Source organism: Chiloscyllium plagiosum, unplaced genomic scaffold (genome assembly GCF_037043375.1).
Source record: "Chiloscyllium plagiosum isolate Xiang-an unplaced genomic scaffold, Cpla_swu_hap1 HiC_scaffold_47, whole genome shotgun sequence".
NCBI lineage: Eukaryota > Metazoa > Chordata > Chondrichthyes > Orectolobiformes > Hemiscylliidae > Chiloscyllium > Chiloscyllium plagiosum.
Window position 1 is genome coordinate 1,055,265 of NW_028270185.1, and position 26,337 is coordinate 1,081,601.

At 44.9% G+C, this 26,337-nt stretch overlaps 1 protein-coding gene across 5 annotated transcripts in view; it reads left to right on the forward strand.

The window, feature by feature from the left end:
• The window catches only part of LOC122542726 (leucine-rich repeat and fibronectin type III domain-containing protein 1-like protein), a 293,692-nt gene that overhangs the window by 74,521 nt on the left and 192,834 nt on the right, over positions 1 to 26,337 (forward strand). The window lies entirely within an intron of this gene.

Below are 26,337 nucleotides of genomic sequence, written 5' to 3' on the forward strand. Positions count from 1 at the left end.
TCAGATGCTGCCTGACCTGCTGTGCCTTTTCAGCATCACTCTAATCCAGTAGGCCATTCAGCCCATCGAGTCTGCCCTGCCATTCAAGGAGATCATGGCTCATTTGATAATCCTCAACTCCACTTTCCTCCCTTTTTCCCATAACTGTTCCCAATTAAAACATCTCTCTATCTTAGTCTGAACATATTTAATGACCCAACCTGGACAGTCTCCTGCAGTAAGGAATTCGCAGGTTCACTACCCTCTGAGAGAAGAAATTCCTCCTCATCTCCATCTAAAATGTGCAACATTTATTCTGCAACTCCCTTCCTCTGTCCTGGAATGCAACCTGGACATGGTAATATTAGCTCTGTGTTGTTATGTATCTTTCATATTGTACAGTCCTTCATCATGGTAAAGCTCCATCTTTTCTATACACTTCGTCAGAACATGAGAGATATTTCACTCACCCCACCCACCCACCATTAACATCTGGTAATAATGTCCAGGAACTGTCAGTCACTTTGAGTCAATGCCTTCAGGGCACAAAAGAATACTCTGAAAAAAATCCATATTTATAAACTGATATCTCCTGAACAAGCTGACAACCGATTTAAATACATTTCTCCTCGTGTCGGCAGACTTAGATATCTGCCAGTTGCTGCTGAAACTGATCGGGAGCCAGCGTGGACGTGAAAATGCTGCAGTTGTCTGTTAATATCCAATTTCATTTAAATCCCATTTCACTGTAATTCATGAATGTCACTCAAATCTTTGATGTGTGTCCAATAAATTTAAGAGATGAAATTGAAAGTTTCGAGGAACCAAAAATAAATTCAAAAGCAGTGGTGAATAAAGCTGGAGGAGCTGGATATAGTCAGCTGGCACCCCCATAAACAAAATTTTACTTTAGCTCCAAGTCCTGGGGTAATGGTCCCATCTTCCTCAGGATTGCCAATGGACAAAGTGTTTGACAGATTTGTTTCAGTCCCTACCCTGGGAGTGTTTGATGGGTAGTGCAGAGACAACATTACTGTGTCTAACCTTGTGCATTTCCTGTGCTGGGAGTATTTAATGGGGTGACAATGTAGAGGGAGCTTTACTCTATATCTAATGCCCTGCTGTCCATGTCCTGGGTGTTTGATGGGGGCAACAGTGCAGTGGGAGGTTTTCTCTGTATCTAACCCTGTGCTGTCCCTGTCCTGGGAGTGTTTGATGGGGACATTCAAAACCTCTGCACTCAAATTAACCCCAGCCTATAAATACTGCCATCCACAGATGTGTTGGTGACTGAGAGACCCTTTCCAGTCCTGACAAGTACCCAATGTTGTGATTGTTTCTATTCAGTGATTCTTGTAGTCTGCCACCCAATGGCACTAACCCTATCAGGTACTAAGCCTCCATTCTCCTCCACCATTAATCACGACATTGTGAGGGAAAGGCAGAAGATAGCAGGCTGAATGGCCTGCTCCTGTTGGGAGGGAAATACACAAGTTAAGGGCTGAATGGCCTCTTACTGTTTGCATTAATTATAGAATCCCTACAGTGTGGAAGCAGGCCAATCGGCCATCGAGTCCACACTGACCCACTGAAGAGCAGCCCACCCACCCCTATAACCTATCCCTGTAACCCAGTATTTCCCATGGCTAACCCACCTAACCTAGACACATCCCAGGACACTATGGGCAATTTCCCATGGCCAATCCACCTAACCTGCACATCTTTGGACTATGGGAGGAGATTAGAGCATTGGAGGAAACCCAAATAGACTCAGGGAGAGTATGCAACCTCCACACAGAAGATTGTCCGAAGATGGAATCGCACCTGCGTCCCTGGTACTGTGAGGCAGCAGTGCTAACCATTGAGTCACCATGCCACCCCTAAGATGGAGTCATGTGACTGAATTGTCTTTCTGCTACTAACCCATTATTGGGAGAATTCAACTGAGTTTGTCTTTCTACACCAGAGAGCATGACCATACACCCTGACCCTGTGTAAATGTCGTACCCTAAACAAACATTCTGACCTGGACTATGTGTGTTACTGGAGCTACTGCCTTCTTAATATTCATGGGACACAAACCATGAGAAAACCAGGTAAAGAGCCTGTATTGGTCAGAAAAATGACACCAGGCGTGAGAAACAGTTAGGGGAGCACTGACCTCGAAGTTAGCCGACAAGCCTGGAGTGGGCTCTGGGAACTTTGAAAAAGGTGCAGACTGAGTTTGAGTTGGAGAGGATGGAAATTTGAATCCTGAGAGGGTTAATGATAATGAGGTGGAAGAAGCAAAGTGTTTTCAGTGAGAATAACGGGATGAAGCTTCGGAGGAATGGGGTAGGATGGACTATTCCAACGAGGAATAATCACAGTCATCGGATAGTTATGGAGTTGGTCCACTTTCAGTTTTCAGACAAACGGAATCAGCCAGGAGCTTTTAACAAATCTTCATTCTTTTCTGCACCTTGCAATGATAATTACAGCAAGATAACCAATCTCTGGGCCAATCCTCTCCACTTTTCCACCTGTCATGTTTAGTTTGTAAAGTAATTATCCCGATGGGAAACCATTCTATTGATAACTATTATAAACTATTATATAATGAAGATGAGATGGCTTTGTACCCAGGAAATGTTAAATACCACACATCACCAACTCAAAGATCATTAATGATCTGATGAGAATGGGATAAAACAAGACATTCTCATTTCAGAGTCTGGAATCAGAGATTCCTTCACACACAGACTGGGGAACTTGCAAACAGAATAACACAACCTTATGGCATTAAAAGAGGCCTTATCTCCCATCATGTCTGTGCTAGCTCTTTGGTGTCAGCTCTTTGAAAGGGCTCACCAATTGTCCCTATTTTCCTCAAATCGCTCCCTCTGTATAACTCTGTAAAATTCTCATTTTCAAAACTGTTTCCAGTCCCTTTTGAAGGTTACAGTTGAATCAGTTTTCACTGCCCTCCAGGCAGCACGTTGTCGATTATAACAACTTAAAAAGAAATCTTTTCATAGTGCTCCGAGGTCTTTTACTAATTACCATCAGCCTGTTTTTCTCCAGTTCCCAATCCTTCCATCACGAGATAGAACTTCTCCAACTTTACTCCATGGAATTAGCTCCATTTGGAAGCAAAGATCCTGCCTCACTGATTCAACAATAACTACTTGTGAATTGTTCCATGAGTGTGAGAAGGAATAGTCCTGCAGGGGAATTCCTTCTGCTTTATTCCTCAGTTTACCCGATTGGTTCCTTTTCCTTTTCCCAATCCTCACCATCGACCCCTGTCTGCTCAAGATGGCATTAATGACTTGAAACGAAGACAGGAGAAGAACATTTTGAAACATATTGCCGTTTATTCACTATCTTTGTGTTGACCCAGAATTCCCTCCCCAAGGGCATTATGGATCTATATACAGCACATGGACTGTAGCGGTTCAAGAAGGCAGCTCACCCCCACCTTCTCAAGGGGAACTGGAATGGGCAATAAATGCTGGGCCAGCCAATGTCACCCATGTTCAATGAATGTATAAAATGTCTTTGGTATTAGTTATGCAGGGTGACGGAACTGGAAAGAACCCTCTCAGATCAATCATCAATATCTTTATTGATTTATTCATCTGTTGTAATTATCAGCAGGGGAGACGCTGTTTGACCACAACAGGTCTTTTGAAAAATATACGCTCACCAATTCAGTGAATGTGTGGAACAGTTTACAAAACAGAAACTGCTGGAGAAACTCAGCAGGTCTGGCAGCATCAATGTAAAGGAAGCAGTTCAGTGTTTTGAGTCCAGTGACTTTCTTCAGAACATTTCACTGGACGTGAAACATCAACACTGCTTCCTTTCTCTCCACACATGCTGCCAGACCTGCTGGGTCTCTCCAGCAATTTCTGTTTTTTGTTCCAGGTTTTCAGTGTCTGCTGTTCTGTTTTACATCAATGAACGATTTACGCACTGTTAACATAAAAGACACAAACCAGACAAGTTAGCTTGTATATATTTTTTTAAAAAGGTGATTGTTTTTATTGTACTCGATCTCAGTAAAATAAGTTTTCAAAGTGCTCTGATTTTTATGCAAATGCATCCGTGCTCCAAGTTCACATTCACACAAATAGATTACAGAGCATGAGGCTAGGTTTTCCAATGTAATCTCCAGTAGAAGGATGGGGATACATGGCTGTTGAATGCTGTTTACTTGCTGCAGGCTGAAGTCCACAGATGTGTAGGTTAGGGTGGATTGGCCAGGCTAAATTACCCATAGTGTCCAAGGTATGTGCAGGCTAGGTGGATTAGCCATGGGAAATGCAGGGCTACAGGGATAGGGCAAGGGACTGGATCTGGGTAAGATGCTCTTCGGAGTCAATGGGCCAAATGGCCTTCTTCCACACTGTGAGGATGCTATGGTTATCAGCTGATCTCAGTGACATGTTTCTATCAGTATTGAGGTGATTTAAAGATGTGGCCAGTTTACTTGTCTGTCCTTTGGAAATATGTCGCTGCTGGATTGATTCTTATTCAAATCTCTCTCTGCAGCTCACTTATCGTCAAAATCAGTTGACACGGCTCAAAATCCACATATTTTCTGCAGGAAGAAATAGAAGGAACTCAGTTCCCTTCTTGCTCTTTAAGTGTTTCATTTCCCTGTTCTGATCTGCAGTCAAATACCTGGTTGAATGGATGTGGCAGGCTGGCCTGAGATATGATCTTTCTCCAGATGATCAGTGACTCGGATATGGTCATGGCTCATGTATTCCAGTTGCCTCGCATACATGATGAGACTATGTCTGAGCAGATCTTTCACAGCTCCAGCCCTATATTCCGAGAGGGCTGAATGGTTTATCCTTATTCAATTTGATGCCTAGATGATTGGCTGGATGTTTTGTCAATGCTATTAGAGATGGTCCATATCCTTACACCTGTAAGGCAATTGTTCTTAATGTGGCTATACAGACAGTGTTTACATTTCAATAGAGTTTGAATATCAAAGATACATGATGCAAAAATGCAGCCATCTACAACTGAGATCCCAAGTCACTGGAATATGGAATTTAGTCTTTTTAAAAGTGGCCTCCACTCTAAATCTGAAAATTCATTTTCCATAAAACATTGCTTAAGAACAAAAGCAAATAAATTGTGGAAAGCAGAATATAATGAGAAACTAGTGAACAATCTATTTGTAATTCTTCTACATAAAATAAGTGTGTATTTTTCTTGGTTTACATTACCTTTATAGAAGCAGTAGAAAAAATCTGTATCTCCCGGGGTAAATGTGCTGCTTTGTAAAAATGATATGTTCATAGCTTGATGTTCAGGATAGTGTTCGATTCGATAGTTTGAGCTGATACCATCAGAAATGTATCTCTGAGGGACAGGAGGTCAGTCTGGGGGCCAGAGGGCCAGTCTGGGGGCGGGGGGGCCAGTTTGGAGGTGGGGGGGGTCAGTCTGGGGTAAGAAGGGTCAGTCTGAGGGTCAGTCTGGGGGCAAGGGGTCAGCCTGGGGCAGAGGGTCAGTCTGGGGACAGGGAGTCAGTGTGGGGGCGGGGGGCAGTCTGGGGACAGAGGGTCAGTCGGGGGGCGGGGGGTCAGTCGGAGAGCGGGGGGGTCAGTGTGGGGGCAGGGGGCAGGCTAGGGACAGGGGGTGTCAGTCTGGGGACAGGGGGTGTCAGTCTGGGGGCGGGGGGGTCAGTCGGGGAGCGGGGGGTTAGTGTGGGGGAGGGGGCAGGCTGGGGACAGGGGGTGTCAGTCTGGGGACAGGGGGTCAGTCAGGGGGCGGGGGTTCAGTCGGGGAGCGGTGGTTCAGAGTGGGGGTGGGGGGGGCAGGCTGGGGACAGAGGGTGTCAATCTGGGGACAGGGGGTCAGTCTGGGGGCGGGGGGTCAGTCGGGGAGTGGGGGGTCAGTGTGGGGGCGGGGGGCAGGCTGGGGACAGGGGGTGTCAGTCTGGGGACAGGGGGTCAGTCGGGGGGCGGGGGGTCAGTCGGGGAGTGGGGGGTCAGTGTAGGGGTGGGGGGCAGGCTTGGGACAGAGGGTGTCAGTCTGGGGGCAATGGTCTGACTCTGATATCTGCAGTCACAATGTAAACTGGCTGTGGCAGCACTGGGGGAGAGGGGTAGGGGATTCTGCACATTGTGACCATAGGGGCAGAACCTTATGTCCCAACCCCTGTGGGCAATCAGGTGCTGGGGACCTGTTCACCTTCCTGCTTGCATCTAGGATAGGTGCATGAGAGACTCCACAGGGGTGACCTTCCTGCATGGCCAAAGTGGGGCACTTAAGTGGCCAATGAATTGCTTAGTGGGTGTCGCTCACCATCACTGATACTCACCCAGTGGTGGGAGCTAATGTTCTGGAACCCAGTTTCGAATCTTGCCACTGCAGATGGTGGAATATGAACTCAATTTAAAAAAAATTGGAATTAAGAATCTCATGTTGATCATGAATACATTGTCGATTATTGGAAAATCCATCTGGTTCTTTAATGCCCTTTAAGGAAAGAAGTTGCCACCCTTATCTGGTTTGGCCCAAAAGTGACTATGGACCCAAAGGAATGTGGTTGACTCTTAACTACCCTTTGGAGCAGTTGGGGATGGACAATAAATGTTGCCTCATCAGTGATGCCCTCATCCTATGAATGAATTAAAAAAACAAAAGCTGACTGAATGTGCAAACTGAGAGATGTGGGTCTGAGATTTTCAGCCACATGACATGCATATGTGAACTCTGAATGTATTGCCTGGGTCCTGACTGATGGCGATTGGTGAGTGATGGGGGAATAGGGAAGTGGCTGGACTGAGGCTATATGTTTTGCTATTGGGGTACAACAATTGAAATTACATTCATTGACCTCGACCATCATATGAAGTCAGGAAACCTTCTTAGGGCACAACATCCAGGGCTTGGGTCTTCATTCCTGCCTCACTGGACAATCTTCTCCCACTTCCTTCATGAATGTGTGTTTGTTCAGTGTGCTGACTCCCTGCTGATACAGGATATCTCTCCTCCTTTCCACCTCCTTCAAGAACATTACTGGTTTAGTTTGAAAAAACGTTGGTGCTGCTGCTATGTATCAGAGGCTGACAGCTCTTGTAGCCTCCAGCACCTCCCCTTGAGGATATACAAGTTGGCTTTAAATGGTGCTGATGATAGATAATCACAGCGAGAGTCCAACAAGAATATAATTGGCATGGGCTAGATGCTGAAATAATTTTAAAAATCACACAACACCAGGTTATAGTCCAACAGGTTTATCTCCAAATCAGAAATAATTTTAAACACCATGATGTCAGTACTATGCAGGTATGGCTTAACTCCACATCATGTTCACTTTGCCCATTCTATTGGTGTTGAATTTAACTTTCCCCAACATTTTACCAGGATGAGTAATTTCACTGACAGCAATGGGAGTACGTACAATTCACTTTTGATGCAACCATTCTCAAAACCCTTGTGTATCACAGACACCTCAGCAATTGCAGCTCCATTTATACTTGAGAGAGCGAGCTATTAAATATTGAAGCACAGAAAATAACTGCTGTAAGAAAAATAAGCATTCACAATAATCAGACAATTATAGAGTACTTAAAGATTCTATAACATTCACCCTGGCTGGACTCTTACCAGCTGGAGAGGAGATTAAGTGATTAGCATTTGTAAAACTGATTTTTCGGAGTACGGATGGTAAAATTATAATATAAATTGCTATATTATTATTCAAAAATGATAATTAACGCAGGGCTCATGCTATGTTATCTGTCTTGTATAATGCTTGATATTTCATATTGCGCACTATTAGTGTAAAGGTTTCCCTTCTTGAAAGAAATAGCTGAAAGCTTGGAGGAGGCTATTGCAAAATGCACCCCTGTGCAGTGGAAGCTGGACCCTAGACCCTTAGTGGTGAGCAAAGAGTGGGAAAAAAATGAGCTTCTGAACCTAGGCTGCAATTTCCTGATTGCATCCAGATCAGAAATGGGTGGCACAGTGGCTCAGTGGTTAGCACTGCTGCCTCACAGCACCAGGGACCTGGGTTCAATTCCTGCCTCGGGTGACAGTCTGTGTGAAGTTTGCACATTCTCCCCGTGTCTGCGTGGGTTTCCTCCGGGTGCTCCGGTTTCCTCCCACAGTCCAAAGATGTGCAGGTTAGGGTGGGTTGGCCATGCTATGTTGCCCTATAGTGAGTAGAATAGGTGGATTAGCTATGGGAAATGCAGGGTTGCAAGGATAGGGTAGTGGGATGCTCTTCAGAGGGTTGGTGTGGACTCAACGGGGCAAATGGCCTGCTTCCACACAGTAGGAATTATATGAAATCTAAGAAACTCTGAGCTTCTAAAGCAGCAACCAAACCATCAAGCAATTGTTAGCAGCACTTTCGAAATTAACATTTTCTGAACAAACAAAAAAACCACAGGCTTCTCAAACGCAGAGAGTGTATGGCATCTACCATTCAACTGCTTTTTTAAAATTCATATTGATGTATATTAACCAGTCACCTCTCTGAAAGCCAACATTGAAATGATGTATTAAACCCAGAAGGGCAGAGAAATTCCCATTAACTATTTTTGTAAATAATCCCTGACCCAAGCTTAATGCTTTATTTTAATTCCTGATCCATGTCCTCATGTTTAATACGCTATGAGATGGCAAAACATTCACGGCACAGGAAAATTAAATCCAGAGAGAGATGGACATTCAGTTAGTTAATTTACAGTGTCGTCCGCATTTTTAACTACAATTTAAATTAACCATTGAATGGAATTTGCAAAGGTGTGCCTGTATATGCATGGCTGCCTTTTCTTGAGATTTTGAGGACAATTATTACTCTGCTTAGGAAGGTTTTGTTGCAGTGAGGTTGACACTAGTCAGTCTAGAGTTTAAATCAAGGTCTCATCATTGAGACTTAAACAACCCATCAAATTGAAAATTCACTCCGCAATATTGGTGGCAAAACATTAACTGATTGTCATGGAAACACTTGCTATTTGGTCTGATTAAACCCATTTACAAAATAGGTTTCCAGCATCAAAGCGCAAAGAGAAAACCCATGAACATGATAATGGCTCATTTTCTGCGGCAAACTTTATGTGCAACGAGTTTGGATCTTTTCCATCCAGCTCCTGAATGCCAGAGACGTGCTGTACTAAACTGCACCATGATCTTCACACAAACTCAACCAAATGGGACTTAGGAAGATTGGTTTCTGCTGGTGTTCAAAACAGAATGCTGATTAGATGCTGAAATAATTTTAAATAACGTGATGCTGGCCCGTTGCTGTCAATGGGTAGAGGACACTGTTAGAAAGGGCCATTTTCTTTTACCTCAGAAATTAGATGCAATGATGGGGCACACAACAGAAGGAGTTTATTTTGTATTTAACCGCATGCTGTCCATGTCCTGGGAGTGTGTGATGGGTACAGTGTAGAGGGAGCTTTGCTCTGTATCTAACCCCATGCTGTCCCTGACCTGAGAATGTGTGATGTGTAAAGTGTAGAGGGAGCTTTACTCTGTTACTAACCCTGTGCTGCCCCTGTCCTGGGAGTGTGTGATGGGTACAGTGTAGAGGGAGCTTTACTCTGTTACTAACCCTGTGCTGCCCCTGTCCTGGGAGTGTGTGATGGGTACAGTGTAGAGGGAGCTTTACTCTGTTATTAACCCCGTGCTGCCCCTGTCCTGGGAGTGTGTGATGGGTACAGTGTAGAGGGAGCTTTACTCTGTTACTAACCCTGTACTGCCCATGTCCTGGGAGTGTGTGATGGGTACAGTGTAGAGGGAGCTTTACTCTGTTATTAACCCCGTGCTGCCCCTGTCCTGGGAGTGTGTGATGGGTACAGTGTAGAGGGAGCTTTACTCTGTTACTAACTCTGTACTGCCCCTGTCCTGGGAGTGTGTCATGGGTACAGTGTAGAGGGAGCTTTACTCTGTTACTAACCCTGTGCTGCCTCTGTCCTGGGAGTGTGTGATGGGTACAGTGTAGAGGGAGCTTTACTCTGTTACTAACTCTGTACTGCCCCTGTCCTGGGAGTGTGTGATGGGTACAGTGTAGAGGGAGCTTTACTCTGTTACTAACCCCGTGCTGCCCCTGTCCTGGGAGTGTGTCATGGGTACAGTGTAGAGGGAGCTTTACTCTGTTACTAACCCTGTGCTGCCTCTGTCCTGGGAGTGTGTGATGGGTACAGTGTAGAGGGAGCTTTACTCTGTTACTAACTCTGTACTGCCCCTGTCCTGGGAGTGTGTCATGGGTACAGTGTAGACGGAGCTTTACTCTGTTACTAACCCCGTGCTGCCCCTGTCCTGGGAGTGTGTGATGGGTACAGTGTAGAGGGAGCTTTACTCTGTTACTAACTCTGTACTGCCCCTGTCCTGGGAGTGTGTCATGGGTACAGTGTAGAGGGAGCTTTACTCTGTTACTAACCCTGTGCTGCCTCTGTCCTGGGAGTGTGTGATGGGTACAGTGTAGAGGGAGCTTTACTCTGTTACTAACCCCGTGCTGCCCCTGTCCTGGGAGTGTGTCATGGGTACAGTGTAGAGGGAGCTTTACTCTGTTACTAACCCTGTGCTGCCTCTGTCCTGGGAGTGTGTGATGGGTACAGTGTAGAGGGAGCTTTACTCTGTTACTAACTCTGTACTGCCCCTGTCCTGGGAGTGTGTGATGGGTACAGTGTAGAGGGAGCTTTACTCTGTTACTAACCCCGTGCTGCCCCTGTCCTGGGAGTGTGTCATGGGTACAGTGTAGAGGGAGCTTTACTCTGTTACTAACCCTGTGCTGCCTCTGTCCTGGGAGTGTGTGATGGGTACAGTGTAGAGGGAGCTTTACTCTGTTACTAACTCTGTACTGCCCCTGTCCTGGGAGTGTGTCATGGGTACAGTGTAGACGGAGCTTTACTCTGTTACTAACCCTGTGCTGCCTCTGTCCTGGGAGTGTGTGATGGGTACAGTGTAGAGGGAGCTTTACTCTGTTACTAACCCTGTGCTGCCCCTGTCCTGGGAGTGTGTGATGGGTACAGTGTAGAGGGAGCTTTACTCTGTTACTAACCCTGTACTGCCCCTGTCCTGGGAGTGTGTGATGGGTACAGTGTAGAGGGAGCTTTACTCTGTTACTAACCCTGTGCTGCCCATGTCCTGGGAGTGTGTGATGGGTACAGTGTAGAGGGAGCTTTACTCTGTTATTAACCCCGTGCTGCCCCTGTCCTGGGAGTGTGTGATGGGTACAGTGTAGAGGGAGCTTTACTCTGTTACTAACCCTGTACTGCCCATGTCCTGGGAGTGTGTGATGGGTACAGTGTAGAGGGAGCTTTACTCTGTTATTAACCCCGTGCTGCCCCTGTCCTGGGAGTGTGTGATGGGTACAGTGTAGAGGGAGCTTTACTCTGTTACTAACTCTGTACTGCCCCTGTCCTGGGAGTGTGTCATGGGTACAGTGTAGAGGGAGCTTTACTCTGTTACTAACCCTGTGCTGCCTCTGTCCTGGGAGTGTGTGATGGGTACAGTGTAGAGGGAGCTTTACTCTGTTACTAACTCTGTACTGCCCCTGTCCTGGGAGTGTGTGATGGGTACAGTGTAGAGGGAGCTTTACTCTGTTACTAACCCCGTGCTGCCCCTGTCCTGGGAGTGTGTCATGGGTACAGTGTAGAGGGAGCTTTACTCTGTTACTAACCCTGTGCTGCCTCTGTCCTGGGAGTGTGTGATGGGTACAGTGTAGAGGGAGCTTTACTCTGTTACTAACTCTGTACTGCCCCTGTCCTGGGAGTGTGTCATGGGTACAGTGTAGACGGAGCTTTACTCTGTTACTAACCCTGTGCTGCCTCTGTCCTGGGAGTGTGTGATGGGTACAGTGTAGAGGGAGCTTTACTCTGTTACTAACCCTGTGCTGCCCCTGTCCTGGGAGTGTGTGATGGGTACAGTGTAGAGGGAGCTTTACTCTGTTATTAACCCTGTACTGCCCATGTCCTGGGAGTGTGTGATGGGTACAGTGTAGACGGAGCTTTACTCTGTTACTAACCCTGTGCTGCCTCTGTCCTGGGAGTGTGTGATGGGTACAGTGTAGAGGGAGCTTTACTCTGTTACTAACCCTGTGCTGCCTCTGTCCTGGGAGTGTGTGATGGGTACAGTGTAGAGGGAGCTTTACTCTGTTACTAACTCTGTACTGCCCCTGTCCTGGGAGTGTGTGATGGGTACAGTGTAGAGGGAGCTTTACTCTGTTACTAACCCCGTGCTGCCCCTGTCCTGGGAGTGTGTGATGGGTACAGTGTAGAGGGAGCTTTACTCTGTTACTAACTCTGTACTGCCCCTGTCCTGGGAGTGTGTCATGGGTACAGTGTAGAGGGAGCTTTACTCTGTTACTAACCCTGTGCTGCCTCTGTCCTGGGAGTGTGTGATGGGTACAGTGTAGAGGGAGCTTTACTCTGTTACTAACTCTGTACTGCCCCTGTCCTGGGAGTGTGTGATGGGTACAGTGTAGAGGGAGCTTTACTCTGTTACTAACCCCGTGCTGCCCCTGTCCTGGGAGTGTGTCATGGGTACAGTGTAGAGGGAGCTTTACTCTGTTACTAACCCTGTGCTGCCTCTGTCCTGGGAGTGTGTGATGGGTACAGTGTAGAGGGAGCTTTACTCTGTTACTAACTCTGTACTGCCCCTGTCCTGGGAGTGTGTCATGGGTACAGTGTAGAGGGAGCTTTACTCTGTTACTAACCCTGTGCTGCCTCTGTCCTGGGAGTGTGTGATGGGTACAGTGTAGAGGGAGCTTTACTCTGTTACTAACCCTGTGCTGCCCATGTCCTGGGAGTGTGTGATGGGTACAGTGTAGAGGGAGCTTTACTCTGTTATTAACCCCGTGCTGCCCCTGTCCTGGGAGTGTGTGATGGGTACAGTGTAGAGGGAGCTTTACTCTGTTACTAACTCTGTACTGCCCCTGTCCTGGGAGTGTGTCATGGGTACAGTGTAGAGGGAGCTTTACTCTGTTACTAACCCTGTGCTGCCCCTGTCCTGGGAGTGTGTCATGGGTACAGTGTAGAGGGAGCTTTACTCTGTTACTAACCCTGTGCTGCCTCTGTCCTGGGAGTGTGTGATGGGTACAGTGTAGAGGGAGCTTTACTCTGTTACTAACTCTGTACTGCCCCTGTCCTGGGAGTGTGTGATGGGTACAGTGTAGAGGGAGCTTTATTCTGTTACTATCTCTATACTGCCCCAGTCCTGGGAGTGTGTCATGGGTACAGTGTAGAGGGAGCTTTACTCTGTTACTAACTCTGTACTGCCCCTGTCCTGGGAGTGTGTGATGGGTACAGTGTAGAGGGAGCTTTACTCTGTTACTAACCCTGTACTGCCCCTGTCCTGGGAGTGTGTGATGGGTACAGTGTAGAGGGAGCTTTACTCTGTTACTAACCCTGTACTGCCCCTGTCCTGGGAGTGTGTGATGGGTATAGTGTAGAAGGAGCTTTACTCTGTTACTAACCCTGTGCTGCCCCTGTCCTTGGAGTGTGTGATGGGGTTGGTGAGTGCCCTAGCCATGGGGTTGGTGAGTGCCCTAGCCATGATGTTTCCAGTTTCCTGGCAGTAATATTATTCACCAAATGAAGGCTAGAATGCACCCAAAAGGTATTAATTAACTGTCACATGGTGAGAGTGGAATTAAAATGTGTTCATCTCATCTCAGAATTCGACCTCAAACCTGTAATTCCATTAATACAACCATCACAATTTGTTCTGTTGCCTTCCCCTGTAGAGATGAGCTTATCACCTCTTCCATTGTCTTAAAGGGCCTTCTTATTGAAACAAATCGACACAGATGAAGAATCTGTTTTTAATGATTGGCTGGTTTGTTCCAATGAGCTGGTGGCTGGCTTCACAAAAGAACAAACTGGAATCCAATTGGTGCACAGATTGAGGGGGGTTAGGGAGATGGGAGGGTCATCTATGCGCTGAGGCAGTGGTTCCACATTGAGACAGGGTCTGCATATTGAGATTGGGCTCTTGTACTGAGGTGGATGGGGTCTGCATAAAGAGATGAGGGGTTGCATTTTGTGATGGGAGGCCTGTGTGCTGGGATGGTGGTCCCTGCGTACTGATATGGTGGTCTGTGTTCAGATGGGGGTCTGTGTTCAGATGGGGGTCTGTGTGCTAGAACTGTGGACTGACACAGGTTTAGGTGCCTGTGTTGGAATCATTTACAGTACAGTTCCCTTTTGCCAATTTAGTTTAAACCCTCCCCATTCACTTTAGGAGATGCTCCCCCTGGGGTATCAATCCCAATCAGGAGTCCAAGGAAAAGGAATCGAGGAAAGGGACGAACGACAGAGAAAGGGTATTAGAGTAGGGATAAACAGAGGAATAAAGGCCAGAATCAGACAGGACCACACTGAGAATCAGTGGGACTGAGACTAAAAATACTAATAAAAAATGCACAGAGCATTCAAAATAAAGTGGATGAAATAATTTCACAAATAAGTGTAAATGGATACGATGTAGTTGGGATATTGGACACATGGCTGCAGGGTGACCAGGGATGGGAACGGAACATCTAAGGGTAAGCAGTATTTCGGAAGGACAAGCAAAAGGGAAATGGCAGCAGACTGTCATTACTGTTTAAAGAGGATATAAACTCAATATTGAGAAAAGATGTTACCTCAGACAATGTAGAACTTAGAAATACCAAAGGGACAAAAAGTCTGTGTCTGTGTGTGTGTGTGTGTGGGGTGGGGGGTGTGTGGAGTGATATGTAGACTAGCAAACTGTAGTGGTGATGTTGGGAATAGCATTAAACAGGAAATCAGAGATCCATGCAGTAAAGGAGCATTTGTAATTATGGGCAACCTTAGTCTTAATATTGATTGGGTGAATCAAATTAATCAAATACTATAGAGAAGGAATTCCTAGAGTATATACAGGAAGGTTTTCTGGACCAGTGCATCTTAGACTGGGTGTATTACAAGGACAAAGGAATAATTGGTAATGTGATCGTAACAGAAACCCTTGGGGATGAATGATTGTAATGTTACAGAATTCTTCAACAAGTTGCAGAACAGGATGATTGATTCTGAAACTTGGGTCCTTAATCTTAATAAGGGAAACTACAATGAGATGAGACATGAGATGGCTCTGGTGGATTGAAAAATGGGATAGACAATGGCAAACATTCGCGTTCACATTACAGAAGAGGAAGTTCAGGAGGTCTTGGAGAATATAAAAGTTGATAAATGTCCAGGGCCTGATCTAATGTATCCTAAAATGTTGTGGGAAGTAAGGGAGGAAATTGTGAGACTCCTTTCAGGAATATTTACATCACCTGTAACTATGGGTTACATGCCTGATGACAGGAGGTGACTAATGTTGTACCTTAAGAAAGGTTGTAAGGAGAAACTGAGGAACTATAGATCTGTGAGTCTGACTTTCATTGTAGGTAAATTGTTGGCAGTGATTTTATAAAATAGGATCTATGGACATTTAGAGAGGCAAAAAGTGATTAGGGATAGTCAGCAAAATTGTGCGTCACAAACATGACAGAGGTTTTTGAGTAAGTTACCAAAAGAATTATTGAGGGCAATGGGAAGTAGATGTTGCTTACTTGGACTTTAGTAAAGACTTTGAAAAGGTTCTGCATGGTAAACTAATTAGTAACGTTAGATCACATGGGATTCAGGGTGCGCTTGCCAACTGGATTCAAAATTGGCTTAATGGCAGGAGCAGAGTAATGGTGGAGAGTTGCTTTTTGGACTGGAGGCCTGTTACCAGTGGTGTTCCACAGGGATTGGTTCTGGCTCCTCTTTTGTTTGCATTGGTGAGATTACACCTGGAATATCGTGTGCAGTTTTGGTCTCTGTATCTGAGGAAGTATGTTCTGGTGATGGAGGGAATGGAGTGAAGGCTGATTCCTGGGATGGCAGGACTGACGCATGAGGAGAGACTGAGTTGGTTAGGATTGTATTCACCGAAGTTTACAACAATAAAGCTGTAAAATTCTAACAGGTCATGACAGGGCGGATGCAGGGAGGATATTCTTGATAGCAGGGGAGTCCAGAACCAGGGTCACAGCCAAAGGATAATGGGCAAACTTTTTAGGGCTGAGATGAGAAATTTCTTCACCTAGAGAGTGAGCCTGTGGAATTCAGAAAGTGATAGGTAGATATAACTGTGGTGACTAAAGGGATCAAGAGATGAGGGGAAAGCAGGATTACGGTATTGAGCTCATGATCAGCCTCCTATTGGAAGGAAAAATTTCCAAGAATGTTGCCAGGATTGGAGGATTTGAGGTATAGAGGTTGAAGAGGCTGGGGCTGTTTTCCCTGGAACGTCGGAGGCTGAGGTGTGACTTTATAGAGGTTTATAAAATTATGGGGGGAGGGGAGGGCACGGGTAGGATAAATAGATGAAATCTTTTTCCCTGGGGTGGGGAAGTCCAGAACTAGAGGGCTTAGATTTAGGAGAAAGGTATAAAAGAGACCTGAGTGGCAACGTTTTCACGCAGAGGGTGGTACATGTATGGAATGAGCTGCCAGAGGAAGTGGTGGAGGTTGGTACAATTGCAACACTTAAAAGGCATTTGGATGGGTATATGAATAGGAAGGGTTTGGAGGGATATGGGCCGGGTGCTGGCAGGTGGGACAAGATTGGGTTGGGATATCTGGTCGGCATGGAAGGGTCTGTTTCTATGCTGTACATCTCTATGACTGTATGATCATAATGAATGGAGGACCAGGCATGAGAGGTCGATTTACTTCTCTGAGAAGCAAAACATATCTTAATAAATCAAATGTCCCTGATTATAAATGCATCCAATGAGCATCTTATTTTTAGATGATGAAGGTCATTGATGCAGGGATTTTGCAATAGAGAAGGGGTGCATTGACCAGCAATGGTAAATATAGTTCAAATAAAGACTGAATCCCAGTCCTCAGTCACCATAAAACAGCAGCGCTACATTCATTGGTGAATCTTGTAACATTGTGATTCCAGATCAGCCTACGATGCACAAAGTGACATTGCCAGCAAGTTAGAAGGTATGATCCTCACAGCATGGGTGTGAACATCTTTCCAATGTTGCTGATTCTCTATCTGGAGTTGCAAGACTGAACCATTGTCAGTCTTATTGAGTTACTGTGTAAATTCATTACCTGAGGCACTGCGATACTCAGACCCGATTCATGCTAGGTTTGACCCACAGATTAGTGTGAAAGCAATGGCTTTGAGTTAAGATGGCTGGGAGCTTCTAGTTGGCCTCAAATTTAGGAAGAGAAATTATCGGCTGTTGATCATTGTATATAACTCTATTGGAAAATTGCAGTTGTCTGGACATTAAGAGAAGGCAGAGGAACTTCTGAAATGTTATAGTATTGTGTGAGTTATCATCCTAATGTCCTTTCTTGTACTCTAAGCCCCATGTATAAAGCCGAGAATCCTGGAAGCCCTTTGCCCATTTTGTCAAACTGCGCTGTCACTTAAATGATTTGTGCACATGCTCCATCTGTTACTGTACTCCCTTTACAATTGTATTCTTTTTAGTTTACATTCTTCTTCAATTTCCACCCATCAAATCCGATCACTTTATGTTCAATTTCAATATCCATATGTCAGCCCATTCCACAGCATGACGTCCTCTTCCTTCATGAGGAACAGTCTTTCTATACAGAACCTAGAATGTACTGTCTGAGAGGGGGCTCCAGGGTGATTCAATGCTGGCTTTCCAAAAGGACTTGGAGAGGAAGGAGGGGAAACGCTAAATTGAAGGGTGAGGAGAATAGCCAAGCTAAATCACTCAGAGATAACCACAAGTGTTGGATGGGCAGATTGGCCTTCATCTGTGTGTTGACTATTCGATGGTTCAATGTTGAAGAGCCAGCTCAAGGTCTCCATCTTGGATCACACATGAAGAATGACCCTTTGTACCCCAAAGTGAGGAAGTATGGTGGACTGTTCAATTTACATATATAACAGAGATCCACAGAATGCCTACAGTGTGGAAACAGGCCCTTTGGCCCAACAAGTCGAAACCGAACCTCAGAAAAGCAACCCACCCAGACCCATTCCCCAACATTTACCCCTTCACCTAACACTACGGGCAATTTAGCATGCACATTTCTGGACTGTGGGAGGAAACCGGAGCACCTGGAGGAAACCCACGCAGACACAGGGAGAATGTGCAAACTCCACACAGACAGTCGCCTGAGGCCAGAATAGAACCCAGCTCTCTGGCACTGTGAGGTAGCAGTGCTACCCACTGAGCCACTGTGCCGCCCCTGGACTCATTGGACTCTGAAATAATTCACGTGAAGCTATTTGTGACATTGAGAGCTGTGATTGAAAATGGAGTCACAGGTGGACATCCATGCTTTCATCAGTCAGAGCACTGGGTTTAGGAGTTGAGAAGTCTTGTTGCAGTTGTACAAAATGTTGGTGAGGCCACATTTGGAGTACTGTGTGTGTTCTGGTCACCCTAATATAGAAAGAATATTATTAAAGTAGAAAATGTGCAGACATGATTTACTCGTATGTTACCTGGACTGGAAAGTAGTTAGTGAGTTTTGAGAAGATTTGTAACTCAGGTTGAGGTTTTGGAAAGTAGTTATAAGGAGAGGCTGGATAGGCTGGAACTTTTTACCCTGGAGTGTAGGAGACTGACCTTATAAAAGTCTATAAAATCATGAGAAGCACAGATTAGGTACATAGTCAATAGTTTTTCCCTAGGGTAGGGAGTCTAAAATAGACTGAAGAAGGGCATGTGCCCGAAACGTCGAATCTTCTGTTCCCTAGATGCTGCCTGACCTGCTGTGCTGTTCCAGCAATAAAGTTTCAGCTTTGATCTCCAGCGTCTGCAGACCTCACTTTCTCCAGTCTAAAATAGAGGGCGTACGTTTAAGGTGAGAGGGTCCACAGGTGCAATCTTATCACACAGAGGGTGGTGAATGTCTGCAACAGGCTGCCAGAGGTAGTGGTGGAGGTGGGTATTATGTTGTCACTTAAGAAACCTTTGGACAGATGCATGGATGGGATAGGAATGGAGGGATATGGACCTAACACAGGCAAATGGGACTAGATTAAATTGTGAAAAACGGACAAGCTGGGCCAAAGGGCCTGTTTCCATGCTGTAAACATTTATGACTCTCTAACAAATACATTTTTAGATCTGAGCAGCTGGAGGAAAAAGGTACATTGTCAAGCTTTTTTAAAAGACACGTTGCATGGAACTAGACCTCACTGTGCTTAAACATCTGAAATAAACTCAACAAATGTCATCAGAGATGCAGTGTTCCACGAGTGTGGGATACAATGCTGTGGGCCAGCCACTTGTTTTTCAATACCCAATAATATCCGGTGAGGTCTATACAGTACAGAATTAGCACCAACATCAAGGAACAAGATTTGAACTTATTGCTGTACTGTATATACCATAGACTGGCTTTGCCAAAATGCAGGATGTGCTCCCTGCTGGTTATCTCTGTGAAACATAATCATTACCAACTGTGAAATGAGGTCTTTTTTTAAATTTGTATGATTTATTTTACTTCCTGAGCAGATTTTCATTACCTGGGTTGTTGATGGCTGTGCCTTGAAGCACTGCGTAATTAGAAAATAGTTATTGAAAGGACAATGCCAAAGGCATTTCATATTCTCAGTTTTGCATAGAATGTTTCCGTCAGTGAGAAATTTAGGAGATTGAAGTGAAAATCATTTCTCTGCATGTGGGTGGAAGGGAACATTCCCAAATTGTGTATCCATCCAGTTTAACCGTGGAATGCGTAGCACAGGGTGACGTGCAGTCACGCCATTGTAGATTAAGCCAATCCTCTCTATTCTGGCAGTCCTGCAGCATTCTCCATGCTACAATCACAAATCACAACATTTAGTGGGTCAATCTGCTCAAAAGTGAAAAGTATTTATTTGTATTTGATGATAACAGTTTTATGATGTGAGAATGAGTCACTAGAGTAGGCAATGGCCTCGTGGTATTATTGCTGGACAGTTAATCCAGAGACCCAGGTTATGTACTAGGGATCAGGGTTTGAATCCTGCCTCAGTGGATGGTGGAATGTGAATTCAATAAAAATCTGGAAATAACAGTCTAATGATGACTATGATTTCATTGCTGATTATTGGAAAAACCCATCTGGTTCACTGATGTCCTTTAGGGAAGGAAACTGCCTTCCATATCTGGTCTGACCTACATATCACTCTGGACCCACAGCAATGGGGTTGACTCTTAAATGGCCTCAGAGATAGACAGTAAATGCTGTCCAAGCTGGTGACACCCTCATCCCATGAATTAAAAATAAAGTACTCTGGATCTCCATTACACCTGGCCTTCACCGCTGGGGAAAAATGTAATCTCTCCTTTTTCTGGTCCCTCCCTAAAAATTGGGAAAGGTTTCTTTGTCTTTTTCTTTATTCACAGGGTGTCACTGGCTGCAGCAACATTTATTGCCCCATCCCAAATTGTCCAGAGGGCAGTTAAGAGTCAACCACATTGCTGTGTGTCTGGAGTCACAGGTAGGCCAGAGTGGGTAAGCTTGCCAGTTTCCTAAAGGATATTAGCAAACCAGATGGGTTTCCCCAACAATTGGCTATGGTTTTATGGTCATCATTAGACACTTAATTCTAGATTTTTGTTAAATTCAAATTTTACCATCTCCCATGTTGGGATTTGAATCCTGGTCCTCAGAATGTAACTGACAATAGTACCACTGGACATCTCCTTCCCATTTGTCCTAACAATTGTGAAACCTGCTTTAAACATGCTCAGTGACTGAGCTTTCACAATCCTCCATGGATTCTAAAGATTCATAACTCTCCGAGTGATAAAACAATGAGGGAGGACTTGGCTAAAGTAAGCTGGAAACAAAGATTTTATGGTGGGACAGTTGACGAGCAGTGGAGGAGTTTCAAAACAATTTTTCAAAGTGCTCAGCAGAAGTATATTACAGTGAAAAGGAAGGACTGTAAGAAAAGCAATAATCTACCACGGGTCTGAGGAAATAAGGGAGGCTATCAAAATGAAAGAGAAGGCATACAAAGAGACAAAAACAGCATGAAACTAGAAGATTGGAAAAAACTTTAAAGGTCAGCAGAAAGCCACAAAAAGAGCTATAACAAAAAGTAGGATAGAACATGAGAAAAAAATCTAGCTTAGAATATAAAGGGAAAGGATTCTATCGGTATATAAAACGAAAAAGAGTGTTTAATATAAACGTTGGCCCTTTAGAGGATGAGAAAGGGCATTTAGTTATGGGATATGAGGAAATGGCCGAGCCATTGAGCAGGTATTTTGTATCGGTCTTCACAGTGGAGGACATGAATAACATGCCAGTAAGTGACAAGGAGCTGAAGGTAGGTGGGGACCTGGAAATAATTATTATTACGGAAGAGGTCGTGTTGGGAAAGCTAATGGAGCTAAGGATAGATAGGTCTCCTGCCCCTGATGGAATGCATCTCAGAGTACTAAAAGAGATGGCCGGAAAAATAGCAGGTGGACTGGCGGTAATTTTCCAACATTTACTGGACTCTGGGGAAGTCCCAGTAGATTAGAAAACAGCAAATGTGATGCCATTGTTTAAAAAGGAAAGTAGTCAAAAGATGGGGAATTATAGACCAGTTAGCTTAATCTCTGTGGTGGGGAAGATGCTTGAATCTATTATCAAGGAAGAAATAGCAAGGCATCTTGATAAAAATTATCCCATTGGGCAGACGCAGCATAAGTGCATGAGGGCAGGTCATGCTTAACAAATCTTTTGGAAATCTATGAAGACATTTCAAGCAAGGTGGACAAGGGGGACCCAGTGGTTGTGGTGTACCTAGATTCCCAAAAGGCCTTTGACAAGGTGCCGCACAAGAGGCTGCTGCGTAAGATAAGGATGCATGTTGTTAGGGGTAAAGTATTAGCGTGGATAGAGGATTGGTTGACTAACAAGAATGAAAGAATGGGGATACATGAGTGCTATTCTGGTTGGCAATCAGTGACTAGTGGTGTGCTTCAGGGACCAGTGTTGGGACTGCAATTACTTACAATTTATATTGGTGATTTGGTGTTGGGGACTACGTGTAGGGTGTCAAAGTTTGCAGATGACACTAAGATGAGTGGCTGAGCAAAGTGTGCAGAGAAATGTGAAACTTTGCTGGGGAACATAGATACTTTGAGTGAGTGGGCAAAGGTCTGGTAGATGGAGTACGATGTTAAGATGGAGAGACTGAGTAGACTGGGACTATATTCATTGGAATTCAGAAGAATTGGAGGGATTTTATAGAAGCATATAAAATTATGAAGGGATTAAATAGGATAGAAGTAGAGAGGATGTTTCCAATGGCGGGTGAAACTAGGACAAGAGGGCATAGCCTCAAAATTAGAGGGAGTAGATTTAGGACTGAATTGAGAAGGAACATCTTCAGCCAGTGGGGTATAAATCTATGGAATTCCTTGCCCAGTGAAGTAGTTGACGCGAGTTCAGTAGATGTTTTTAAAGCTAAGGTAGCTTTTTTTTTAACAATAAAGGACTTAAGGGTTACGGTGAGAGCACGGGTAAGGGGATCTGAGTCCATGAAAAGATCTTATTGAATGTTGGAGCAGGCTTGAAGGGCCTGACTGCCTACTCCTGCTCCTTGTTCTGATGTTCATATGTAAAATCTTCTGTAAGGGCTGATGATGCAGCTTGGAATGAGCAGAATGAGAGAAAAGTAACAGATTGTGATCAACTGATCACTTTTAAATTTCATAGCGACCAGTTCAAAGGAATCTCATGGCAAATTAAACAAATTAAAATCAACATTGATGAACAGCAAGTGATGAGTAGCTGATGCACTAAACTACACATTCTGCAGTAACTTCTTAACACAACTAAAGCCTCAAATTTGTACGTACTGCACGTTTTGAGCAAATACAGTGTTTAAAATTCCATATACAGGCCATGGGACAGGTGAAGAGATGCTTGAAATTGCAAGTGCAAAAATAACTCTCAAACGTGACATCCAGAAAAACAAATGTCAACATTTCAGCTGCTTGTTCAAGCTGAAAAGCTACAGACGTTTTCTTCAAGAAGGAAAGCAACAAGGGGAACACAGGAGCAGGAATAAGCCCATTCAGACCCTCAACCTTCCCCTGGCATTCAAAACAATCAAGGCTTATCATTCACTTCAAGACCCCTATTTCTCCCTTTACATCATTGGTACCTGGAAATCTTTTAATCTCTGCTTTAAATATACCCAGTACATGATCACGCCTAGCCCTCTGGAGTGGACAATTCCAAGATCTCTGAAGAAAAACATTTTGATTCTACCATGTGCTTGAACGCTCACTAAGTTTGTCTAAACCTTCTTGAAGCCATCTTCTGCACAACACACATTGTCACTTATCTTTGTGTCATTTGTGAACTTGGAAATAGTATATTTGGTCCCAAGTACAAATTGTTGATGTACATTGCCAACAGCTGGGGTCCCAAGTACTGATCCGTGCAATATCCCGCTCATTGCAGGCTGCAAAGGTGAGAATGATCCATTTATCCCAACTCTCTGTTTTCTGCCTGTTCGCCAATTCTCCCCCTCATCCCCTGAGATTGCATTAAGGTGCAAACCGTCTCTCTTGTATAATTTATGCTTACCACAAAACATACCCCAGTGATCCAAGAATTTAAATCCTTGCTTCCTGCACCAGTTCCCCAGCCACACGTTCAAGTCCATTATCTCCCTGTTTCTGACCTCACCAGCCCGAGGAGCTGGAAGCAAACCGAAGATAACCACTTTGGACGTTCTGCTTTTCAGCCTTCTTCCTAGTTCTCCGAAGTCCCGCTGTAGTATGATGTCGGAAAGAAGAAGTCCCTCTTCTTCCCGACATCATTTGTGCCGACATGTACCACCACCTCTGGCTCTTCACCTTCATCCTTGAGGATTTCCTGCACTCTGTCTGTGATGTCTTTAACCCTGGCACCAGGAAGGCAATGCACCATCCTTAAGTCCCGCCTGCTGCCACAAAAGCCCCGGTCAGTTCCTCTCACGATGGAGTCCCCTATTACCACGGCTCTGTGCGGTGTCCGACTCTTCCACTCTGCCTCCACGCCAACGTTTGATTGACAGACCTGGCCGCCTCGCGGACTGGCAGTGTCATCTGGCTCTGCTATTTCCAAAAGATTCAACTTGTTCCTGACAGGTACTTACCCTGGGGTCTCTTGCACCTGTCTCCTCTCTGCCTTCCTCATCATCTGCTCTCTTCTAGTACGATTGGTGTAATAACCTTGCTGAAGGTCTTGTCCAGAAAGATCCCGTTCTCTCGGATAAGCCTAAGGTCCTCGAGTTCTTTCATCAGCGCTGCAATATGCTCTGTCAGTAGCTGAACATGCACACACTTTCCACACTTATACGAGCCAGACACACCAGAGTCGTTGACCTCCCACATCAAGCACGTAGCACACTGAACCAGCTTGGCAGTCATGTCTTCACCCTCTTCAACTGTGGTGTAATCACTTCACTCAACCTCCTTGTCAAAGACTCCTGAGCTAAAGCCTTACTCTTCAATCCACAGGAACTTCCTTGGACCCTCTTTTTGGGGCAAGTCTGTGGACTTTTAATTTAGGTTAGAGGAGGAGGGAGGGAGGGAAGCCCTACTTTGTAGGACCTGGGGTCTAGAACACACCCACTCAAATAACAATCACTTACCTTCCCGACTGGCTTTGCGCCCCGACTTCACTTCTGCCCAGCTCTCGCCGTTCTCTGCAGCAAAAAAATGCAGATGAAATCAGGGAATGGTTGGGAACATGGGACTGGGATATCATAGCAATTACAGAAACGTGGCTCAGGAATGGGCAGGACTGGCAGCTTAATGTTCCAGGATACAAATGCTACAGGAAGGATAGAAAGGGAGGCAAGAGAGGAGGGGGTTGGCATTTTTAATAAGGGGTAGCATTACAGCTGTGCTGAGGGAGGATACTCCCAGAAATGCATCCAGGGAAGTTATTTGGGTGGAACTGAGAAATAAGAAAGGGATGATCACCTTATTGGGATTGTATTATACACCCCCGAATAGTCAGAGGGAAATTGAAAAACAAACTTGTAAGGAGATCTCAGCTATCTGTAAGAATAATAGGGTAGCTATGGTAGGGGATTTTAACTTTCCAAACATAGACTGGGACTGCCATAGTGTTAAGGGTTTAGATGGAGAGGAATTTGTTAAGTGGGTACAAGACAATTTTCTGATTCAGTATGAGGATGTACCTACCAGAGAAGGTGCAAAACTTGACCTACTCTTGGGAAATAATGCAGGGCAGGTGACTGAGGTGTCAGTGGGGAAGCACTTTGGGACCAGCGACTATAATTCTATTGGTTTTAAAATAGTGATGGAAAAGGATAGACCAGATCTAAAAGTTGAAGTTCTAAATTGGAGAAAGGCCAATTTTGACGGTATTAGGCAAGAACTTTTTAAAGGGGGCAGATGTTCGCAGGTAAAGGGACGGCTGGAAAATGGGAAGCCTTCAGAAAGGAGATAACAAGAATCCAGAGAAAGTAAATTGCTGTTTGGGTGAAAGGGAAGGCTGGTAGGTATAGGGAATGCTGGATGACTAAAGAAATTGAGGATTTGGTTAAGAAAAAGAAGGAAGCATATGTAAGATGTAGACAGGATAGATCGAGTGAATCCTTAGAAGAGTATAAAGAAAGTAGGAGTATACTTAAGAGGGAAATCAGGAGGGCAAAAAGGGGACATGAGATAGCTTTGGTAAATAGAATTAAGGAGAATCCAAAGAGTTTTCACAAATGCACTAAGGACAAAAGGGTGACTAGGGAGAGAATAGGGCCCCTCAAAGATCAGCAAGGCGGCCTTTGTGTGGAGCCACAGAAAATGGGGGAGATACTAAATGAGTATTTTGCATCAGTATTTACTGTGGAAAAGGATATAGAAGATATAGAATGTGGGGAAATAGATGGTGACATCTTGCAAAATGTCCATATTACAGAAGAGGAAGTGCTGGATGTCCTGAAATGGGTAACGTTGGATAAATCCCCAGGACCTGATTAGGTGTACCCGAGAACTCTGTGGGAAGCTAGAGAAGTGATTGTTGGGCCTCTTGCTGAGATATTTGTATTATCGATTGTCACAGGTGAGGTGCTGGGAGACTGGAAGTTGGTGAACATGGTGCCACTGTTTAAGAAGGGCAGTAAAGACAAGCCAGGGAACTATAGATCGGTGAGCCTGACCTCGGTGGTGGGCAAGTTGTTGGAGGGAATCCTGAGGGACAGGATGTACATGAATTTGGAAAGGCAAGGACTGATTAGGGATAGTCAACATGGTTTTGTGCGTGGGCAATCATGTCTCACAAACTTGATTGAGTTTTTTGAGGAAGTAACAAAGAGATTGATGAGGACAGAGTGGTAGATGTGATCTATAGACTTAAGTAAGGCATTCGA